This window comes from Cryptotermes secundus, unplaced genomic scaffold, assembly GCF_002891405.2.
Source record: "Cryptotermes secundus unplaced genomic scaffold, Csec_1.0 scaffold117, whole genome shotgun sequence".
In the NCBI taxonomy this organism is placed as follows: Eukaryota; Metazoa; Arthropoda; class Insecta; order Blattodea; family Kalotermitidae; genus Cryptotermes; species Cryptotermes secundus.
Genome location: NW_019737981.1, coordinates 3,603,639 through 3,621,602, shown reverse-complemented (window position 1 = coordinate 3,621,602; position 17,964 = coordinate 3,603,639). Strand labels below are relative to the sequence as shown.

General features: G+C 41.9%; 1 protein-coding gene across 3 annotated transcripts in view; it reads right to left on the bottom strand.

Moving 5' to 3' along the window:
* The window catches only part of LOC111870568 (solute carrier organic anion transporter family member 74D), a 261,138-nt gene that overhangs the window by 177,553 nt on the left and 65,621 nt on the right, over positions 1-17,964 (bottom strand). For 2 of the 3 annotated variants that reach the window (XM_023862954.2, XM_023862955.2), the window contains one exon: positions 2,101-2,163. The exons of the other annotated variant lie outside the window; for it this stretch is intronic. The gene's annotated coding sequence lies outside the window, so the exon portion shown is untranslated. The remainder of the gene's footprint in view (positions 1-2,100; positions 2,164-17,964) is intronic. 3 annotated transcript variants of the gene reach the window in all.

Sequence of the window (17,964 nt, the reverse complement as noted above, 5' to 3'; positions counted from 1 at the left end):
TATTCTTTATTGCTAGGGGGGTGGGACTAAGCCCCTTCTACTGCGGCCACTTCTGGCCTATTGTACCAGCCACAGATGATAGGTGAGGGTGATTGTGGAGCAATTGATGGAATGAAGATTGGCAGGGGAAACGAAGTACTCGGAGGAAACCTGCCCCAGCGTCACTTTGTCCACCACAAATCCCACTTGACCAGACCCGGGATCGAACCCGGGCCGCCGCGGTGGGAAGCCAGCGACTAACCGCTTGAGCTATGGCGCTGCCTCCTAACTATGTAACTATCTCAGTTCTTCCGTCTTCAGGAAAACTATCTCTACCAAAATGCAGCGCGTGCAATTATGCGTCATCACAGTAACATGGACAGGTGTTTCCAATAGGTGATGCGCTGATAGTTGTTGGTTTGAGGCTTAATTTATATCGATCACCAATTTTATATGACGTTATATACCACATCGCATATAAAAAATATTAAATATACAGAGTGATTTTAAATTATTGTCGGGATTTCCGTTTATAAGACACGGAAACCTCGGCAATAATTTAGAATCACTCTGTATATTATATGTATATTACAGCTTAAAACCGTTTTCAATCTCTTTCGGCGACTTAACGATTAGTTAGACTTGAAAGGATTGNATGCGTCATCACAGTAACATGGACAGGTGTTTCCAATAGGTGATGCGCTGATAGTTGTTGGTTTGAGGCTTAATTTATATCGATCACCAATTTTATATGACGTTATATACCACATCGCATATAAAAAATATTAAATATACAGAGTGATTTTAAATTATTGTCGGGATTTCCGTTTATAAGACACGGAAACCTCGGCAATAATTTAGAATCACTCTGTATATTATATGTATATTACAGCTTAAAACCGTTTTCAATCTCTTTCGGCGACTTAACGATTAGTGTTTGAACATTACTTCATTTTATGAATAGATATAGGTCAATTATGATTATGTTTCTTTCGATTATATGCAACTTCAATATATCGGCAATTTCTGACATCTTTCAGCGTATCTTTTTTTTTTAATGCGTGTATCCAGTGAAGCTGATTATACCATACCTTCGGTTTTAATGCCACATAAAGGCGTTAATTTTCATATAGCAAATTAACATATTTAGACGTGCTAGCAGTAATTACGTGCGTAGACTATTATTTGTACTGTATAATGTAGCCTACTGGACCTTAGGAAAACCCACCGCTATTTCACAGGTCCATCAATGACATAAACCACTGTTGCGCGGGATGTTGATTGCCTAATCTTCAGAGGCACAACGACGGGATTTGCAAGTCATTCTGTTGGAACCAGCTATGATGGAAAGGACAAGCGGAGTTTCGGCAATGCAAGGTTCGGGGGTATTTGAATTTGAAAGTGGTTAGGTACGGTCCGATAATGGAACAATAGGACAGCACTGATGGGGGTTATATTCAGACCCCAACCACCGCAATCTTTTTCAGATCGTGACTTTCAGGTTGAATCATTCGCTGTTCCGTCTAGTCTTGTTTGTTTTGTAAGTCTTCACATCGCTCTTTATTTTTTTTCTTCTGTCTTCCTTTCTTTACGTTCTTTCTTCCTTTATTTCCTTCCTTCTTTAGTTTTTCTCTTCTTATTCTGCATTCCTGTCTGATCGGTCAATGCCAACGCCTGCCATGTCACCATGGCGTCAAGTGTCCTCAAGTTACGGATGGATAAAACAGGATTTCAAATGTGGAAGGCAGTTGCGGATACGTTGAATAAGCAGTCTCAGGACAGCCGACAATGGGTCTTCCACATTTTAACTTATCGGTCACCTACAATCACCTGTTTACATGAACTGTAATCAAATGTTATCACATATCCCGAGAACGTCTTTGAGATTGTGTGAAAAGAAAATACTAAAAATATGCGCCTCCATGCGGTGTAGCAGCATTCATGCTGTTGCTTAACATCCTTAGCAACTGATTTGTAACTGTAATAAATGGCCCAATCAGAAATGTTAAATCGCAAACAAAAATCCATCGACCCTCAAACACTACGTTGTTATGCTCCCTGCGAACTTTAAGGGAAAAGGTAGGATAGGGATAGCTTGGTACGTTTTGCTGAACCACTCACCTCAGTTATCCTCCCGTAGGCTGCCCTTCCTTGCTGAGCGGTATCCACTACGGAGTCCCCAACCTGGAAACAAGGAAGGATATAAACGGGTGTCAGACAAAAGCACTTTTGGGATTGCTGTGGGAAAACTCGAATTGTACGAAAGAAATTTAAAATACGTTAAATTCTTAAATGCATTAATCAATTAACCCACCAACAAGGTAAGAACCAACAAACCAACCAAATCCATGGTACAGGGTCTCTCTTTGATAATTTGATACTTCTCACCTAGTCAAAAATTCACCATTTTTAAGAAACACAGAAATTTACTTGCATGACAAGAATGCACCAAAAAGGCACAGAGCGGCAGCAGTGCAAAAGATAGGAAGAACAAACATCCTATAACATCAAAATTAATAATAATAACGATGTACTTTCAGGGTACTACTGACAAAGTGCACAGAGCAAAAATGTGTTGCCTCAAAATGACTCTGTCTGGCCGAAACATGTACCGCATAAACACAGAATGTATACATATATTTTAATGACATTTTAAACATTTTAACGAACATTTTAGTGAATTAAATGTGCATTAGTGTCATCTGAATCTACACTGATATTACTGCATTATAGACAGGAGAAGATGCTAAAATACAATATTAAGAATGAAAAGGCTGGTAAGTTTAATGCTCAAATATCAGATAAGCTACAACAGTGTTCTTCAATTGATGGTCCGCGGACCGCTTCCAGTTCATAAATTCTTTAACTGCACTATACTTACTGCAATAATGAAGACAGCCTATGTGGCCTAGTGGCCAGAGTTCCTGGCTACAGATCCAGAGGTTCCGGGTTCGATTTCCTGAGAAGTAGTGGGTCTGGAATGGGGTCTACTCAGCCTCTTGATGATAATTGAGGAGCTACTTGAATGGAGAAGTAGAGGCTCCGGTCTAGAAAACCGAAATTAACGGCCGTTGGAATTCGTTGTCCTGACCACACGACACCCTCTATCCGCTAAAGTTGGCACTAACTTCGCCGATAAGCAGCGGTCGCTCGGTGGGTATAGTTCGCTTGCGGACTAAAGCCATGTTGTTTGTTTGTTTGTATATATCTGAAATTCCATGTCTGTTTATTACATTAGATCAAACCTCTACACACATCTTTAAAACCTCACAAAAAAAAAAAAAAACTCCTTAACTGTTATAAAAGCTGGTGTACAGCAAAATCCAAACACTGAAATATTCTCACTGTCATTAAATTCATATCCTGAAAACGGAAGGATGTATCATCGTGCGCCCGTACTACCATCGTAGTGACGCCACATCGTGATAAATACTGCGAATACCAAAAAATCGCGTTATGCATTAAGGAGTCTTGGCTGCCCAGAAACAAAACGACTGCGGACACAGATGGCTTTACGCTTTATATACCTTATATGATATCTTAGCAAGCATACAAAACACAGAAGACATTAAAAAGGAACATGAGGAAGGAAGGAAGGAGTTTATATAATAGAAAACAGATATTCAGAGCAGTGTAAAAGGAGCACTACAGTTTTAAGACGGTTTGTCAGTTTCCATGGTAATGCCCAGCTCCGGGGGGGGATTGAGGCCGTTACCGCATGAAAAAGCGGTTTTGCGTCCTTGGCTGACGGTAGAGAACGCCAGGTGTCTGGTTGCGCTCGACGGTATTACAACGTGCAATTTTGGTTAGTTATTTCCAGCTCCAGTTGTTGGTGTTTCTTGTGCTCTGAACGCGTAGTCTTGTTGAACTAAGCCTCGAATGGGGAATTTTTCGTCTCAAAGTCTGCTGAAAGAACAAGACAACGAGAAGAACACTATGAAAACTTAATCCCTTTTCCCTTCTATCGTTTATGATATAATAAAGACATTTTATGACACTGTTTCATCAGCAGCGCTGAAAAGTGGAAAACCAAGGAGCATTAGCACTAATAAAACGTTAGAGATGGTTGCGGTAACATTGGGTAACGGTTCTTGGACATTACTGAAAAGAAAACCAATGTCCTGGAATCTCAGTACGGTTTTTTTGCAGGACCTTTAATAGTTTGCATTTCAAGGCTTATCACACTAGTCGTGAAGCCATTTAATCCCCGGACAAAGTTCACTGCGGCAAATGAAACAAGTTTGTCAGGAACATGTTGAGTGACTTTTGGGAATGATCTTCTCATTAGGAACAAGGAAACCTTCACACTTAACGATCACGTTAGAAACATAACGGTATTTGTAAGATTTGAGGTTTTCACGGCGGTGACTATGAAGAAAGCAGTCTTCTGGGATGTGGCACCGGTTCTCACGGTCTCTTCGCTTCCGGATTTCTTATTGTTCCTTTTACCCTGAAGATGGAGGCGATATGTTCATCCGAAACGTCGGTTAACACCACATCTACATGGTGCCACATCCCAGAAGACTGCTTTCTTCATAACGGTATTTATTAGAGTCACCAGAAGCCATATTTAATGGTACAAACGGAATTTAAAATTTTCGAAGTACTCTGAATAGTGAGGATGCAGAACATTTGTCCACAGCTTCTGTTTACACGACATAACGTTGAATCCAACATTAAAGCGCTCCATTTCACTCTTATCGTTATGTGAGAATGAGAATTGGCTGGGGAAAATAAGTACACGAAGAAAATCCGACCCAGTGCAATTTTGTCCACCATAAATCCCACGTCTAGCGGCAAGCGTTTGCTTTCGAGGTACTGCATCTTCCGACTCTACCATACGCCTAGTGTTATGAGGGTATGTAGAAGCAGATCTACTGATTAATTCCATTAGAAAAATATCTAGAGCAAGTGAACATTAACATCAATGAACATATTTCCGTATATTCATGACGTCCATGTTCTAATACAGTGCATTTGAAATATGCGTAGAGATAATTCGGAGAGCATCAACCTGAATATAAATACAGAAAGTTCTCTTTCAAGTTCATTTTATCATGAGACTGAATGGACGGCACTGTTGTCGATCGTTTTGCTTCAACGACGCCTTCCGCTCCACGGAATTTGGTCTCGCCATAAAATAGAAATGCGCGGTATTACTGACGTCCTTCGTGATCATAAAACGAGGCCTGCATTAGAGCGTTCAAATTACTCTGGAACATGGATGTCTGTCACTTTGGGGTTGTCCTACAATAACAAAGGTCGGAGCAGAATCCTACCTTCTTCCTCAGTTACTTCAGTTGAGGCCGCGCCATAGCTCAAGCGGTTAGTCGCTGGCTTCCAACCGCGGCGGCCCGGGTTCGATCACGGGTCTAGTCAAGTGGGAGTTGTGGTGGAAAAAGTGCAGTCGGGGGTAGGTTTTCTCCGAATACTTCGGTTTCCCCTGCCAATCTTCATTCCACTAATTGTTCCATAATCACCCTCACCTATCATCTGGGGCTGGTACAATAGGCCAGAAGTGGCTGCAGTACAAGGGACTTAGTCCAACCCCACTAGCAATAAAAAAAATACCAAACGTAACTGTAAAATCTATCCCTGTCACAGGCCGTGAAGGCCCATAGAGTTGTGAGAGGTCAAGGTTCTCAGTCGGCTTACAGACGGCGGTAAGACTGTCTGCCTTAATCGCCGGCCGCCCTGTAACTTCTAGGAAGATTCCTTGTACTCATTTCAGTTAGACGTTGAGTCGACCCCAGGGCCATAATAAGGCTGGAAGGATTAGGTAAATTGGAAAGAAATCTGCCTTACCGGGACTCGAGCCTGCGACCTTCCGGCTTGTAGCTGTAGCATAGTACCTCAACTAACTACGCTACCGCCTTCCCAAGTGTAAGTTAGAAAATATCGGAGAATCTGGAATGGAAAAAGAATGAACGATGATATTTATGAATCACTGTTCTCAAACTTTAGTTGAATTTTGGTGATGAAAATCTGAAACGAGAATAAAGAAGAACCTCAAAGACAATGAAAAACGTGCATGTTTAACACTCCGTTCCCATATTGTCCTGTTTCAAATCCAACATAGGCATTTATAATTATGAAATTTCGTTATCTTTTCTGAAGAGTTTCCCATGTTGGTTTGGCAGTGGAACTGCCTTGTATTTAGGAGACTAATCTCCGACCCCTTGTGGAATAAGGTTTTCTTTCAGATTTCGTACCTTTCCTACCTTTTATAGAAACCACCGTTCATTATCGTGTATACAAAAGCCAGGTACTGTTCTCTAACTGAGCCAGAGAAGCTAATAACATAAATTAAATAAATTCACAACCAAACATATACTGAACGCTGTACGAATTTAGTACTCATTTAATCGATCATTGTAACCCCCAATTTCAATTAAGATTGAATAAAATGTTATCACATTTCTCAACAATTGTTCACTGTGCCCCGCCCAAAAGCACACTTTACTTACTCCGCTGCCTTTAGTCCGCAAGCGAACTATACCGACCGAGCGACCGCCGTTTGTCGGTAAAGTTAATGCCAACTTTTGCAGATAGAGGGCGTCGCGTGGTCAGTGCAACGGGTTCCCATGGCCGTTAATCTCGGTTTTCTAGACCGGGAAAACACACTTGAATTTAAAATATTTTAATGTGTTCTACATTTTGGGGAAATTCACTAGAGCAGTGAATATGCAGAATTCTCCATCTGTTGATCTAATTTCCCACCAATGACTACATGCAGTGTAGTATTTCTACTGTTTATTATATCAGTCAGAAAGCGATAGGTAATAAATCAACGTCAGGTTCGAAACATAAATGAAGGCATCTGAAGACAATGAAAATCAAATTACAGAATGCTCGAATGCTTTCAACATTTGTTTTCACGTCAGAAGTCGCCTTCATTAGAATGCATATCCCTGATGTATACGGGCGGACCCATATCCCCAAATTCGATATAGGATTTCAATTACATATCGAGTTTTGTCCTAATTGTTCTACGATTTATTTACAACAGAAAAGTCGTCTGACGTTTTAATTCTAATCCAAATTGTGGCCTTCGATTCAACTTCTAACCCATTACAACTTATAATGCAGCTTCTAACCCCGGTTATAATCCGCGCCACATTTTATAAACAATGTCAATTTGCGGTCCAGTTCATAATTACAGAATATCTGACTACGATCCCCATCGCAATATCGACCTGCGACACTTTCTAACCTCAGCCAAAACCTGCGATCCACTTTATAACTCTATTTACAGCATGTGATGGAGTTTCCAAACACAGTTTCAGACTGAAATCCTTTTCCTAATACAATTTAATCCCACAGGACATAATTGGTACCCTATCACAACCCGCGTACCGGTTGCTGATCCGCGATCTAATTTCTAATCCAAATCTAAACGCAACTGATTGTATACATTTTTCGGGCCACTTTGACATGAGGTTATAATGCTCACATTAATTTCGTCTATTGCCTCGAGATCATGTTAACCGGGACAGTAGACCTAAGGATAGGCCGCGCCATAGCTCAAGAGGTTAGTCGCTGGTTTCCCACAGCGGCGGCCTCGGTTCGATCCCGGGTCTGGTCAAGTGAGATTTGTGGTGGACAAAGTTGTGCTGGGGCGGGTTTTCTCCGAGTACTTCGGTTTCCCCTGCCAATCTTCATTCCACCAAATTCTCCGATTAGTGGCCACCGTGCAGAGTGAACTTAGTTGGACTTTACCCCCTAATAAGGGAAAAAAGAACCTAAGGATGCTTCCTTTGGTGCAGATTTCGTCTCCTCTCGCGAGGCAGCAGGTGAGAGGACGTGTCCGAACCTAAGCCACTCCGCGACTGAGTGTCCACTTGTTATTCTTCCACAACCATTTTGTTCTACTTAACCTTGAATATATATAGCTACATAAAAGACTGGGCCTAGTCTATTTTATTTTCTATTTATTACTTCTAAGATAGCAGTTTATTATACAATAAATTCCACGTTTTATATACCTTTCTGATTCAGCTTGTTAGTGAGCATCTGAATTGGGATATACCTTTCGCAGGATTTCAGGGAAGGCTTGCTATTTGACACATAAACTCGCGTCTTTTACAAATTAAAATGTTTAAAATTCATCTAAATTCTGTACAATCTTATGCGAGGATTTATGCCCTTTATATACTGGGGCAATAAGTTCGAATCCGGCTCGAGATATTGAAGTTTCTGCATGTTTCTTTGTGTTGTGCTATAAAGATAACTACCCTAGATGGTATAATCGTCCTGACTAAAGATTAGAAAAGTTAGTCGCCGGCTTCTCACCACGGGGGCCCGGTTTCAATCCCAGGTCTGTATATGAGGGATCTGTTGTTGACAAAGTTGTACTGGGAAAGGCTTCTGCCCCAGTACTTCGGGTTTTCCCTGCCAAGTACCATTTCACCAATGTTCCGTTCTCTCTATGGTCCGGGACTGCGATAAGGTTCCTTTGCGGCCGCAGTACCCAAAGACTCGAAGTCACCTTACTCCACAGAAGGTTAAGCAAATGGATCACTTCCTATAATGTAGCTAGAATTTTATTTTGTGTTTCTTTAAATGCTTCACGAAAAAAAAAGTATGACAATTGTAATTGGATGGGCTGGACTGGAAGAATTTTTTTTCCTTGGCACTACAGCCCCAGTGGGCCTAGTCCTACCTCCATGAACTGCGTTCACTTCGGTTTTTCTAGATCTTACACAGACGGTAGGACTCCTTGAACAAGTGATCAGCTAGTCGCAAGGCCTCTACCTGTAGACAAACACAGAAAAACGCACACAAACATCCATGCCCTGAGTGGGATTCGAGTCCACGACCCCGGCTTCGGAGCGAGCGAAGACAGTGCACGCCTTAGACCGCTCGGCTACCGTGACCGGCAGGACTGAACGAATTAGGAGTTTAAATATTGATTATAAATGAAACAGTGAGCCAAGAAGAGGGTCATGTTCTTCAAGAAGAACAGCAGTGAACGCGGTCACGATCTTCTACAAGAGCCCAGAAACGGGCAATTAATGAAAACGGCTCTTCTGGGAATCGTTTCTTCCCCTTCACAGTACAGAAGCTCGGGGTGCGGTAGCTTGGATTCCTATCGGATTTCTTAGCCAACTTTAAGGAGAGGAGTTTTATGGTTTCATCACGTTCGCTTGTCCATCCTATTTGTCTGCATCCCCTAATAAATTGGAAGGAACTGGCGGATTTTTATGATAGTTCGCGAACACTTGCAAAAGCCTACAGATGAGATAAGCATTGCGGTAATGACCACTTCCAGACAGAAGTAACGTGACCGATTTGAGAGCATTACAACTCAGTAAGCATAACAATACAACGGAGCATACATGCAGAACTTTCATTTCTCCCAAGGGGAGAGGACAGAGAGATATAGAACAAAACGGAAATGAAGTGTTATTGCGAATATTTCCTCATAGCAAGTAATTTATTTAATTAAGGAATGTAGCCATCTAGAGAACTTAACAACAACGGAATCCCAAGCAAGAAACGGATCTCTTCCTTCCAATTAACTCTTACACCCGAATTGTTTTACATTAATCTTCTGATGTATGAATTCCAAACAAAATTAGTGTCACTATCATTACAATCGGCCGATCATAGTGTCCGCGCAGTCTAAGGCATGAACTATCTTCGCTCGCTCGAACTCTGGGATCGTGGGTTCGAATCCCACTCAAGGCACGGATGTTTGTCTGCGTTTATTCTGTAGCGGCCTTGCGTCTGGCTGATCCCCCTTCCAAGGAGTACTACTGATTGCCTAAAAGTAAGAAACTGAAATGAAACGAAGTGTTTCACGGATGCCCTACGCTCCAAGTGAGAGCAACAGGGAAGGATAGACAGGAAGATAAATCATCCCGGGAATAGGGGTCCTAGTGCACATTTGAGAGACATGACTGAACAAGATACCGGGAACAGAACCTAGGTCATGCTGTCGGCAGCCAGTCACTTTACTCACTGAGCTATTCTAAGTCACAAGCTAAAATTTTAGCTTTACGTGTTATTCCAATATTTCAGTTTGTATGGAGACACGGATTAGGCATTGCGCTACGCGTCAGAGTTGCGAAGTTTGCCTACACCAGAATGTCGTACATACGTATATACTGACAGCATTGATATGTAGACTTGAACATAAAGTTTCCGCTACCAACTTCTCACCTTCAAAGTGCCTTGTTTGTTTCTCGAGGTTTCTATGTGGGTGTGTAGTGCTGTTTTCAGGTCGCTGACAAAACCGACATTGTATAGCATCATATCTAATAGTAACTTCAATTGTAACGATATTGGTGTGCTGAATAAAGGTAAAGGTAAAGATGACCTCTGTGTTTAATCAAGCATTGCGCATGAAGACTGACAGGGAAATGACAGTACAGCGCCACATACGAGTATTCTTGTCCGCTACACTAGATGAAGGCGGTAAGTTTAACCTTTTATCCCTGGAGAACGAACAGTCTTCATTGCACAGGAGGTTAAGTGGGTCACAGAGATCCACCTACATCTTGATCTTCCTTAGTGGTTTCTTTCCTTCTGCCTTTCCTGAAAAAATCATATATCCATTCCTCTTCCCCGCACACATGTTACATGCCCTGCCCATCTCACCCTCCTTGACTTGCTCATTCTAATTACACTTGGTGCCGGTCACGGTAGCCGAGCGGTCTAAGGCAAATGCTGTCTTCGCTCGCTTGGAAACCGGGATCGTGGGTTCGAATCCCACTCAGGGCATGGATGTTTAGTTTGTGTGTGCGTTTTTCTGTGTTTGTGTACAGGTAGAGACCTTGCGACGAGCTGATCACCCGCCCAAGGAGTCCTACCGAATGTGTAAGATCTAGAAAAACCGAAGTGAACGGAGAGGTTCATGGAGGTAGGCCTAGGCCCACTGGGGCTATAGTGCGAAGGGGGAAAAATTACACTTGGTGAAGGCTACAAGTCATGCAGCTCCTCATTATGCAGTTTTCTCCAACCTCCTGTCAGTTCATCTCTCTTCGGTCCAAATATTCTCCTTAGCACCCTGTTCTGAAACACCCTTAGTCCTTTCTCCTTTAATGTCAGAGACCAAGTTAGACACCCATACATAACCACAGACAAAATCATAGTTTTGTATATTCTAATTTTTAGGTTTTTGGACGAGACGACAAAAGGTTCTGGGCAGAATGGTAGCAAGCAATACCCGAATTCAATCTCCTCTTAATTTTCTCCTGAATCAGGTTTTGACTTATTATCGTCGTTCCAAAATATCTGAACTGTACCATATTTGAAAGGATATGTTAGCTATATTTATGTTACGATTAAGCCATGCATTCTGGTGACGAGATAGCAACATATACCTAGTTTTCTCTGCGTGTTCTTCTAGACCAGCCTCCTTACTAGCATAAATTAAAGTTTGTGTGGTTTTCCTTATGGTATCTATATTATCACCCAGTAAGTTCACATCATAAGCATAGACCAACAGCTGATGTGTCCCGTTTAATTTCAGTCCCACATGGTTTTCCTGAACCTTCCTAATGGCATATTCTTAAGCAAAGTTGAAAAGCAGTGGCGATAAAGCATCTCCTTGTTTTAGACCATTCTGGGTATGAGAACTATGAGACAAATGTTTACCTACACGGACTTTACTATACCTTTCGTTTAAACACATTTTAATCAGCCTAACGAGTCCATGGATACCCCAAACTCTATCAGAATACTGAACAATAGTTACCTCGTAATTTAATCATAGGCTTTCTTGAAGTCTACAAATAGTTGATGTACTAGTAGATACTGTGACTCGTACGTCCATCACCGCGACAACCGCTACAAACGGAACGGGCATTTCCACGACAACGAATACGGGAAAATTGGGGAGTTCCCGCAGCGACAAATCGTATCAATGAATTGCCGTTGAGTAACAACGGATGAGACGAAACACGTTATCGATGTATTCAATAAGAAGCGTTCCCGTAACAACGGACTGTCTGAACAGCGGTAACGGAACCGTGAGGAACAGTGTCCGGTATCCGGTCCGCATAACGCCTATATAAGCAGAGCCAGAGAAGGCACAGACGGAGAACGAGACAATCTTGAGATACCCGCCGTCAGAGACAGTTGAGATCCAACCACGGCCAAGGATAGTTGAGACGACGCGGGAGAGTATAGGGCCAGAAGTCAGGCGATACTACAGCTGATAATAACTGTAAGGTGTGTAAGTGTGAGTGTCCAATAAAGATTCGCTAAATCCGAAGCACACGTGAAGTTATTTGTCGCGTGACAAATGGGCCGCGCCACAGCTCAAGCGGTTAGTCGCTGGCTTCCCACCGTGGCGGCCCGGGTTCGATCCCGGGTCTGGTCAAGTGGGATTTGTGGTGGACAAAGTGGCGCCGGAGCAGGCTCTCTCCGAGTACTTCGGTTTCCCCTGCCAATCTTTATTCCACCAAATGCTCCACAATCACCCTCACCTATCATCTGGGGCTGGTGCAATAGGCCAGAAGTGGCCGCAGTACAAGGGACTTAGTCCCGCTCCACTAGCAATAAAAAAAACACTATAGGGTTCTGGCGATGGACTTTGTCCATCGTCCGGGTTCTAAATAGCTAAAAAAAAACACAATACTGGTCCAGTGGGTCTAAGGGGTCTAAGGGACCCAACAGAGTAGGTGTCTTCCTTCACCTGAGGACGGAAACAGATCCAGTTTCCGAAACGTTGTGTTTTTTCTTAGTTAATTAGAATCCGGACGATGGACAAGGTCCGAAAACCCAATATCTCTGTAAGCTGATGTACCGTCTCATTGTACTCTCACTTTTTCTCCAAATCTGACGAATGCAAAAGATCTGATCTCTAGTTGATCTCTTACGTCGTAGGCCGCATTGATGATCCCCAGTAGTTCCATCTACATACGGCCTTAACCTTGAGAGAAGGATATTGGATAAAATTTTGTATGAAGTCGGTCCAAATGGACTCGTTCCTCAAATGTAAGACTGCCAATGATATGTTAATGTCCTTGGCGCTACATTGCAAACACTGAAATCACACCTTACTTCGGTGAAGAAGTTGATTACACCATGGCCATGTTTCAGCCTCATGAATACTGCATAAGTACGAGGTCAACGGCACTCATGTAAGTATTTAAAAAGTCATTATTTTTTCCAATATGCTAGCACACTGAAGACGAGCAGTAGTTTCGAGAGCCCAAGCGTCGATGCGCAGAACAGCAGCCCTCACAGACAGAACGAGTGGGAAGTTGCATTCCGATTTCAAAATTAATGTCTTATTCTACTCTCCTTCCCCCAAGAAAACTGCCTGTTTTTTTTGGGGGGAGGGGGGGTCCCCCATTTAAACTTATTTATCTGTTAACAGATTTTCACGAAATGTGGTAGAAAAGTTATGCCAATTAAGGCTACCCGAATATAATACTTAATAATTTCATACTATCACAAATTACAATACAGCGGACGCGTAAACTTGAAAATGAGGACGACACTAAAGCACTTAATGTAGGGTCTCAATTTTAAGGCAATGTTTCTATTTTTGTATAATTAAGATGACAACACGGCGGTCATCAGAAAAAATGTATTTAGTTTTCGAATTAATGGTCATTACTAATAAATCATTAGAGATAGACATCTAGACTTCATAGCGCCGAACGGTAGGACAGATGAATGATGAATCTGAAAGGATGTGGAAGGAAATTGACCTAGCCTAATAGAAATATTGTCCATTATTCTTCAAGGTATGACTGAGAAAAGCCACGAAGACCTCAGTCAGGGTAGCTGGTGTCTCGGCCGAGAATTGAACCGAGCATCTCCAGAAAACAAATCTCGAGCCTTATCACTAACCCGCTCGAAGTGCTGTGCTAGACATGCGAGAGTTGGTACAGTGATATATCGTAATCAAATAACCAGACAAACTCCGTGGTTTTAGTCCGCAAGCAAACTATACCGACCGAGTGACCGCCGCTTGTCGGCAAACTTAGTGCCAACTTTAGAGGATAGAGAGTGTCGTGTGGTCAGCGCAAGGGATCCCCTCGGCCGTATTGTTTCTAAATCAACAACTGAAAACATGTCGATCGTGCGAAAAATGAAGGTTAGATTCCGCAAATTTAATGTAAACACTCTGTATTTATCGAGTTCTCACAAAAGAACAGAACAACAAAAATAACAGTAACAAGAAAGTAGGTTTACTGGAACTCTTCGTTGCGATTTTGAATTTTTCTTAATTCTGGATTACTGCAGATGTACGTTTCAATTGTAGAACAATTTTAATTTTTTTTTCCTTGGCACTATAGCCCCCGTGGGTCTAGGCCTACCTCCATGAACTTCTCCGTTCACTCCGGTTTTTCTGGATCTTAGACATACGGTAGGACTCCTTGGGCGGGTGATCAGCTCGTCGCAAGGCCTCTACCCGTACAAAAACACAGAAAAACGCACACAAACATCCATGCCCTGAGTGAGATTGGAAACCACGATGCCGGCTTCCGAGCGAGCGGACACAGTGCACGCCTTAGACCGCTCGGCTACCGTGACCGGCACAATTTTAAATACACACACCTAATATCATTCTGATCTTCAACAGAACCGAGGATTTCCCGCATATTACAGACGTACGTATATAGGCGAGCATGAAGTTTGTATCGGTACGTCAATGTTGTGGTAAGCGTCATACAATTACTTTACACAGATCGAAATTACATCAAAGAAACGACACAAAACATAGTACTCAAATCTGAACCATCTATCAACAAATCTGAGAGAGCCCGTAACAGTGAGCAAATCTGTCCAACTCTACAATTCTGAATAGCTCAAACCTAACCTAACTTAAAATAACCTGATGTAATCCAGGGCTGTCCGGACAAGTGTAAGCGAATGCTAGGTCGGTTTCGAGAAAAGGTGTCCACAGAATGCGAGAGCATTGAAATGTGTGAGCGGATTTTTATTTTCGAAAATTTAATAAATTAAACAAATTTATCAAAGTTTACAAAGCCCAAATAGAAGGAGGTCATATAAGTCGAAAGTCTTAAGAAATAAAATTAAAATAAAAATCTACGAATTCAAAAATATTTAAAATTTGTAGATTTTCGTAATTGTAAAAAAAAAATACATTGAAAGTATTCGAAACTTTTCAAATATTTCAAAATTTTCGAAAATATAAACTACAAGTGGATTCACGGTGGTCTGATGCGCCAAATAACCGAGCTTAACGTAACCCAATGCTCTGCCTGAAATCTAAGCTGAAGGCGCAGAAATCAATGTGCAAACACAACTTGTGTCTAAATGCTACTAGTACCGCTCCCAGCTAACTAATTAGCGCATCCACCATGTTCTTAACTAATATTATTTAAAATCAGAAAATACGGAGCCGGTCACGGTAGCCCAGCGATCTAAGGCATGAACTGTCTTCGCTCGTTCGGAAGCCGGTATCGTGGGTTCGAATCCCATACAAGGCATGGTTGTTTGGTATGTGTATGAATTTATTCTGTTAGTGTTGTCCTGTGTTTAGGTAGAGGCCTTGTGACGAGCTGATCACTCGTCCAAGGCGTCCTACCGTCTGTAAAATGATCAAAAAAAAAAACAAGATCGACACCGTAAAGGTATGAAGAACGGATTAAATAATTAAGTAAGAAAATGCGGAGTAGGGTTGACCCTATGTGGCATGACGCTCATATCAAATTCCGTGACAAGATATAGGTTATATAAACGCGCACATAATAGACAATATGTATGCCGAAGGTCATATTCACGTAACATTATAGGTATAGTCCTATTTTGTAACTTTTTGTTAAGTATGGATAATGTGTACAGTGTGACTTAACCGGTAAAACAAGGAGCGAATTTGTTTCTATACGATCGAATAATTTACAACCAAAGACGAATGGCTGAACATTTCGGAAGGATGACACAACACATTCCTTAAATTTGCCTTCAGTTATGATACACGAAGTGAAGCAGATAATGATCAGTGGACTTCAACATTTTGCAAGAAGATTACACATTATATCTATTCATTAATCTTCATTAACCTTTATTTTAAAACTTCTTCAGTGTGATGAAATGTAGATTTTATGAAATAAATAGAAAGCTCATCTATGCCTCTACGAAATGTAGCATCTGCAGGCCGCTTTGAATACCAATGCCAACAAATAAAACTAACAATACAATGAATTTTAACATATATACTAGGCCGCGCAATAGCTCAAGCGGTTATTCGCTGGCTTCCCACCGCGGAGGCCTGGGTTCGATCCCGGGTCTGGTCAAGTGGGATTTGTGGTGGACAAAGTGGCGCTGGGGCAGGATTTCTCCGAGTATCAGATCTGATATTAAATTCTATTCTACGACTAAGCCCTCAAAACTGTATATTCCCTTGAAACTTTCAGCCTAATAACAATAGGTAAACAGTAGAGCACTATGAAGCCCCAGGTTGTGTAATTTTCTGTATCCTCAACTTAGCTCATTTTCCATTAAATTGAAGTGCCTGCAGGGCTGATTTAATATGCCCGTTGTAATTTACATTCCTATGCAGTCTAGTGTCTCCGCTCTAGAAAACCGAGATTAACGGCCGTGGGGATTCGTTGCGTTGACGACGCGACACCCTCTATCCGCTAAAATTGGCACTAACTTCGCCTACAAGTGGCGGTCGCTCGGTAGGTATAGTTCGCTTGCGGACTAAAACCACGGAGTTAAAGTTATGCAGTCTAGTGTACAGTTTTGTCAAGAATATAAATTGGCGTCTTAGTACGGCACGAGTTTCTTCAAAATAAGATTCACATAAAACATGCGATCATTAAGAACAACGCGGGATTTAGAACCACAATATGCACTCAATAATTTTTGTGTGCTCAAAATTGGTCTACACATCCACTAGTGTTATAGCGTACCAATACGGGGTACATGCACTCCAAAGGCCAGTACATGGGAAGTCGGTTGGTCTTGCGCAGTGAAGTGTAGCTATTTGACCACCCCTTCACCCAAGCTTGCGTATACTGACTGTGGCAGTCTGCTGTTTTCTAGTTCATATTGTTTCGTCTGGACGGGACCTGAAGGTCAGATACAGCAATTACTTCAGCCACTGTTACGTCTAGGCACGCTATTAATATTCTGTTACGAAGTGGTGGAGGTACTTCCCCTGCCGCAATTATATCCACGTTTCAATATGGGCATGGAGTGCATGTATTATTGGTAGGCATGTAAAAAATTGCATAATATTGCCTTTTTTGTGTCTCAATGACGTAGCTCCTTCCATCATGAAAACTTGAAACATTATGATGAAACTCGCTCACCTTACTATGACACTCCATTGGCAAACGTTTACGACAATGCAATCCAAATACGAAATCAAATAAATTGCAACCAGTGAAAAATATATTCCATGATATTCCCCACACTTACTTCACTGGTCAAGAAATTCTCTGTTCCTATGGAACCCGTAGGATCGTCATATGCACCAAATGGCACCAGGCTTTCGAAGAATTTAATCTGGTACTATTTAATACCGATCACAGTGGCCGCGCGGCATGAACTGTCTTCGCTGCGGTTGTGGGTTCGAATTCCACTAGAAGCATGTATGTCTGTGTGCGTTTATTCTAAGTTTATGCAGTCTCTTGTGTTGGTAGCGGCCTTGCGACGAGCTGATCATTCGTCCAAGGAGTCTTATCGACTGTATATAGGATTACGATACTGAAAAAGCCGCCAGGGCACAACAGAGGGCTGCAGAGGTACTGATGAATGAATTAACTATTTAATGAAGGTAATTTTGATTTCGGAAATTCCACATTTACGGGTGGTCCAAGCAAATTCAAAATTTGGCCCCATGTTGTGGGCATTAGCACTGCCAACCTCGGGAAGTAATCAGACAGTAGTTCCACGTAAGCACTGTCAGTCTTTGAAGTAGTTCCGTAGCAGCTGGCGATGAAAGTTCTAACCCGGTTGATATTAAAAATAGTTTATTAATAGAAATAAAACACAAAGCCTAATCGTGAAGGATTTTATCTGGGAGGAGGGATGTGTTTATAAGAACAT